The sequence below is a fragment of the Hordeum vulgare genome, chromosome 1H, assembly GCF_904849725.1.
Source record: "Hordeum vulgare subsp. vulgare chromosome 1H, MorexV3_pseudomolecules_assembly, whole genome shotgun sequence".
NCBI lineage: Eukaryota > Viridiplantae > Streptophyta > Magnoliopsida > Poales > Poaceae > Hordeum > Hordeum vulgare.
Genome location: NC_058518.1, coordinates 482,294,418 through 482,300,417, shown reverse-complemented (window position 1 = coordinate 482,300,417; position 6,000 = coordinate 482,294,418).

The following is a 6,000-nucleotide window of genomic DNA, read 5'->3' as shown; positions in this document are numbered from 1 at the left end:
ATTCAGATCCGTGTGTACTTTACAAATATCTATCACTCCACTCTCGACATGGTCCTGGATGGAGTTGTAGCGGCGCTTGATGTGCTTCGTCTTCCGGTGAAACCTGGGCTCCTTGGATATGGCAATGGCTCCAGTGTTATCACAGAAGAGTGTCATAGGACCCGACGCGCTTGGAACCACTCCAAGTTCGGTGATGAGCTCCTTCATCCAAGTTCCTTCATGAGCCGCTTCTGAAGCAGCTATGTACTCCGCTTCACATGTAGATGCTGCCACGACTTCTTGCTTGCTGCTGCACCAGCTCACTGCCCCACCATTCAACACATATACGTATCCAGTCTGTGACTTAGAGTCATCCGGATCTGTGTCGAAGCTAGCGTCGACGTAACCCTTTACGACGAGCTCTTCGTCACCTCCATAAACGAGAAACATTTCCTTAATCCTTTTTAGGTACTTAAGGATATTCTTGACCGTTGTCCAGTGTTCCGTACCGAGATCACTTTGGTACCTCCCTACCAAACTTATGGCAAGGTTTATATCAGGTCTGGTACACAGCATGGCATACATTAGAGAGCCATCTACGAGAGGGGATGTGTGATCTACGTACCCTTGTAGACTGTACAGCAGAAGCGTTAGTGAACGTGGTTGATGTAGTGGAACGTCCTCACGTCCCTCGATCCGCCCCGCGAACCGTACCGCGATCAGTCCCACGATCTAGTGCCGAATGGACGGCACCTCCGCGTTCAGCACACCTACAGCTCGACGATGATCTCGGCCTTCTTGATCCGGCAAGAGAGACGGAGCGGTAGAAGAGTTCTCCGACAGCATGACGGCGCTCCGGAGGTTGGTTATGATCTCGTCTCAGCAGGGCTCCGCCCGAGCTCCGCAGAAACGCGATCTCGAGGCAAAACCGTGGAGATATGTGGTCGGTCTGCCGTGGCAAAAGTTGTCTCAAATCATCCCTAAAACCCCACTATATATAGGAGAGAGAGAGGGGAGCCTTGCCTTGGGGTCCAAGAACACCCAAGGGGTCGGCCGAGCAAAGGGGGGCAGGATTCCCCTCCCAAACCGAGTCCTACTTGGTTTGGAAGGTGGAGTCCTCCTTCCCTTTCCCACCTCCTCCTTTTTTTTCTTTTTCTCTTTGATTTTCTTCCCAGTGCGCATAGGCCCCTTTTGGGCTGTCCCACCAGCCCACTAAGGGCTGGTGCGGCACCCCCAACACCTATGGGCTTCCCCGGGGTGGGTCCCCCCCCCCCCCCCCCGTGAACTCCCGGAACCCATTCGTCATTCCCGGTAACTCCGAAAACCTTCCGGTAATCAAATGAGGTCATCCTATATATCAATCTTCGTTTCCGGACCATTCCGGAAACCCTCGTGACGTCCGTGATCTCATCTGGGACTCCGAACAACATTCGGTAACCAACCATATAACTCAAATACGCATAAAACAACGTCGAACCGTAAGTGTGCAGACCCTGCGGGTTCGAGAACTATGTAGACATGACCCGAGAGACTCCTCGGTCAATATCCAATAGCGGGACCTGGATGCCCATATTGGATCCTACATATTCTACGAAGATCTTATCGTTTGAACCTTAGTGCCAAGGATTCATATAATCCCGTATGTCATTCCCTTTGTCCTTTGGTATGTTACTTGCCCGAGATTCGATCGTCAGTATCCGTATACCTATTTCAATCTCGTTTATCAGCAAGTCTCTTTACTCGTTCCATAATACAAGATCCCGCAACTTACACTAAGTCGCATTGCTTGCAAGGCTTGTGTGTGATGTTGTATTACCGAGTGGGCCCCGAGATACCTCTCCGTCACACGGAGTGACAAATCCCAGTCTCGATCCATACTAACTTAACGAACACCTTCGGAGATTCCTGTAGAGCATCTTTATAGTCACCCAGTTACGTTGCGATGTTTGATACACACAAAGCATTCCTCCGGTGTTAGTAAGTTATATGATCTCATGGTCATAGGAATAAATACTTGACACGCAGAAAACAGTAGCAATAAAATGACACGATCAACATGCTACGTCTATTAGTTTGGGTCTAGTCCATCACGTGATTCTCCTAATGACGTGATACAGTTATCAAGCAACAACACCTTGTTCATAATCAGAAGACACTGACTATCGATGATTAACTGGCTAGCCAACTAGAGGCTTGCTAGGGACAGTGTTTTGTATATGTATCCACACATGTAAATGAGTCTTCATTCAATAAAATTATAGCATGGATAATAAACGATTATCTTGATACAGGAATTATAATAATAACTATATTTATTATTGCCTCTAGGGCATAATTCCAACACTAGGGAACCGGGGGGACAGTGGCGTTTACGTCGCGCCGCCTCTGGCGCAGGTTGTGCTTGTCGTCGCCTTCGTTGGTGAAGACGACGAACGCTCCGTCTTGATGAGGATAGTCGTCTGGGTGATGACTGTCATCGCGAGGCGGCGGAGGCGGAGCGTGGTTGGGAGCCGGTGCATGAGGTGCCGCCTGTGCACCCGGAAGAGCCGGCAGGCCATCCCCTTACGACAGCGGGCGCGCAAAGCTGCGCTATTGAAGGGTATGGGAAGACGGCTGCGCCCCAGAATGTATCTTGCAGGGGGCGTTGAGCAGCTGCTCGAAGGACTACTTGGGCAGCCAGTTGGGGTTGCTCCGGTTGGGACGCTTTCGTGGAGGGCCGGCTTGAGGAGCCGACGCCTTGCCCTCCACATTGGCCACCAACTTGCTGTTGGAGCGGGGATCCATCTGATCCGCCTTGTGCTTGTAGTTGTTCTGGCCGCCTCGGTTGTCCCAGCCAGCTTGGGAGTAGCCGGCGTAGGCACAACCTTGTCCGAGGCGGTCACCTTGATGCGCATTGCGGAGTCGGCCGTGGCGTACTTGTCCGCCTTGGCCATGAGCACCGCCAAAGAGGTGGGCTTGGCGCACATGAGCTTGTGCTTGAGCAGGGTGCCGTCTCGGCAACCGTCAATGAAGTACTGGATGGCTTGTACCTCATGCAGCCCCTCGCAGGAGTTGCGGAGCTCAGTCCACCGGGTGACGTAGTCGCGAAGGGGTTCGTCGGCCTTCTGGACGCACATAGCCAGCTCCCGGGGCCGGCCAGGGAGCTTGTAGGTGCCGGTGAAGTTGCGGACGAACGCCTCCTCGAAGTCCACCCAGGAGTTGACACTGCCGGCCGGGAGGGTGTTAAGCCAAGTCCGGGCCGAGCCGGCCAACATGAGTGGCACGTAGCGAACTGCTACGCGCTTGTTGCCCCTGGCGATGCCTACGACCGTGGTGTAATCAATCAGCCAGTCTTCTGGCTTGGCCGTGCCGTTGTATTTCGGCGTATCCCGAGGTAGGGTGAAACCTCGGGGGAACGGCTCCCCTCGGATCCGTGGGCCGAAGCATGCCGGACCAATGGGTCCGTCTTCCTCTAGGAGGGCTGTCTGGGCCAGGACGATGGGACACCGGCGAGCGTCCCGCTCATCCTGGGTGGCGTGGGCGCCAGCCCCGGTGGCAAGAGGGGAGGTGCCTCCTGAGCCAGAGACGTGAGTTCTTCGCGGGGGAAGAACCTCACACTCCGAATCGCCCTCGTCGCTCCGCGATGCAAGCCCGAAGTGTGCTCGCTCTGGCGCTGAGAGCGTCGGTCTTGGCTTCCATCGCCCCTCCGGCCGAGAGGGCGATGCGAGGAAGATCCTTCTGTGTGGTGCTGGCCGCTAGGGTTGCGACGTGCCCCCGAGTTCGGTCCCAGGGACTCCGATTGAGCCTGACCGGGGTCAAGCCGAGCGTGTTGCTGGTTGGCGGCGTCAAGGAGATCCTTGACACGCTTCTCCTGGAAGGCGCACTCCTCGCCTTCCAGGCTTGCCATCTCCTCCATGGCTGCCTGCACCGCTCGCATGTTGGCCGCAGGAGTCTCGTATGTGGGCAGATCACCGCCTAGAACCTCGGCGATGAACCGGCCGCGGCTGTGGACCGATCCAAGCCGGCTAGGGGCCACGGAAATCGGAGTGAGACCGTAGGCGGAGTTATACTCGCGCTGTATAGCCTCCAACCGATGTTTCGCCGAAGCTACAGCAATGCCCTCCTCCAAGATACGCTTGCGAATCTCCTCCAGCGAGGCCCGAGCGTCAGCAGGGTCGACGGAAGTGGTGACAGGTGTCTTGAGGCCGGCGATGGCGTCCCGAAGAGTATCAGTGGTGGCCGCAGCGGGCTCGCCAGTGCCTACGGAGGCCTTGCCGGGAGCCGTGTTGGTGCCAGCGCCAATAACCATCACCTCCACGGTGTTGGAGACGGCAGCAACGTGATATGGGGTAAAGAACCCCACCGACGGCGGAGGGCCGTCGAAGATGAGGACGTTACTGGGATAAACGTCGTGGGCAGGCATCTCAGCGATAGAGAGCCTGCTGAAGCTGGCACAGAGCGCCTCAACGTCGAAGTCCTCGCCGAAATAGCATGGGCCGTCGTTGACACGAAGGTCGCTGAAGAGAACGCTGAGGTTGTCCATAGCAGCGACGACGATGCTAGGGAGCGCCTCGTCATCAGAATCTTCATCCGAATCCGCATGGCGGATGGGGACGTCGATCATCATGGGTGTCGCCTCGTCGAAAGCGGGCTCCACGGACATGCAAACTGATCCGGATGCGATGCATCTGGTGGTGTAGGTGCGGGGCCCCACCCAGCGCGTAAAGCCAGCCGATGCCGCCATCGGCCCCACGGTGGGTGCCAAATGTCGGTGAATACTCACAACATATGCCATAGGTAGGCTAAAGTCGGTGAGAACCGAAGGGACAAAGGTGGGCGCTGGGAACGAGGTTGGTACACGCATGGGACGCACGATGTACCCAGGTTCAGGGCTCTCCGTAGAGATAATACCCCTAATCCTGCCGGAGTGTTTGATGTATAGGAACAGAGTACAATGTCGCTCATGGAGCTGTGTTGGGAGGAGGAAGAGGGGAGCAGCCGGCTCGTCTCTACCTCTCTCTCTGTGGTTGGTGAATGTGTTGTGTTGAATGACTGGTGAAAGATCGGTCCTAGGTAGGGGGGCGACCGGGGGGTTTTATAGACGAACCCGCCAGCCTACAATATGGATAAAGGGTACAAGTGTGGGACCCGGCTGGCATCTTCGCCGGCTGGCCAGGGGCCCACAAAGGTCTTGTCTTGTTGATGGGGGGGCCGTCCGCTGCATGGTCTTGATTGCCTGTGGGACCCGCCGGCTGGCCAATGAGGCTCTCGTGTAAGGTTGACGTTGAGCACGCGAGCGTCGCCCCGCGAGATTCTTCATGGGCAGGTAGTACGACCGCCTCCACTGTTCCCCACGCCGAGTGCAGTAATGGAGTGGGAGTGTGACGGTCCGACACTATGCTAGGTGATGGATCAGAGCCGGGGTAGGTCAGCGGCGTGGTCGCCGGCGCTCGTACCTGTCGGGCGCCCTGATCCAGTACCTTTGCTGACGCATAGCTACCTTTAATCGTGAGGTCTCTTCCTGACCTACGACCTAATGTGACTTGTGATCCTCGACCGGCTAGCCTGCTTGGCCAGCCGGCTTAAGTGTGGCCGCCTCCTCCCCAGTCTAGCTGGCGGGATCAGGCCGGCTCCGAAGAGGAGGCCACCTGAATTCTAGCCAGCAGGGGTTGCCTGGCCGGCCAGAAAGGTGGCCGCCTCGTCCTCTAGTCGGCAGGTGATGCCTAGCCGGCCAGAAGACTTGGGCCTTGGGAATCTTCATACGTCCATGTCCATTGGGCCGGAAATGAAGGAATAGGCTTGATGAGCCTACCCCGGGGTTATCCCCCCGACAAAGGGCATAGTCTTTTGAACACATGGTTGTCTTTCCTTTCCATGTTTTCTAGCCACAAAGTCTCTTTTATCATATCTTTTGTTCTTGGGTTCTGGGTTATCAAGATCAACAACTCGTTCTATCTCAACATCTTTATCTGGTTCTTTATCATTTTTTTGAGTGTCTTCATGAACCTCATCATTATATTTTTCATTATCAGAAGGTGAGTG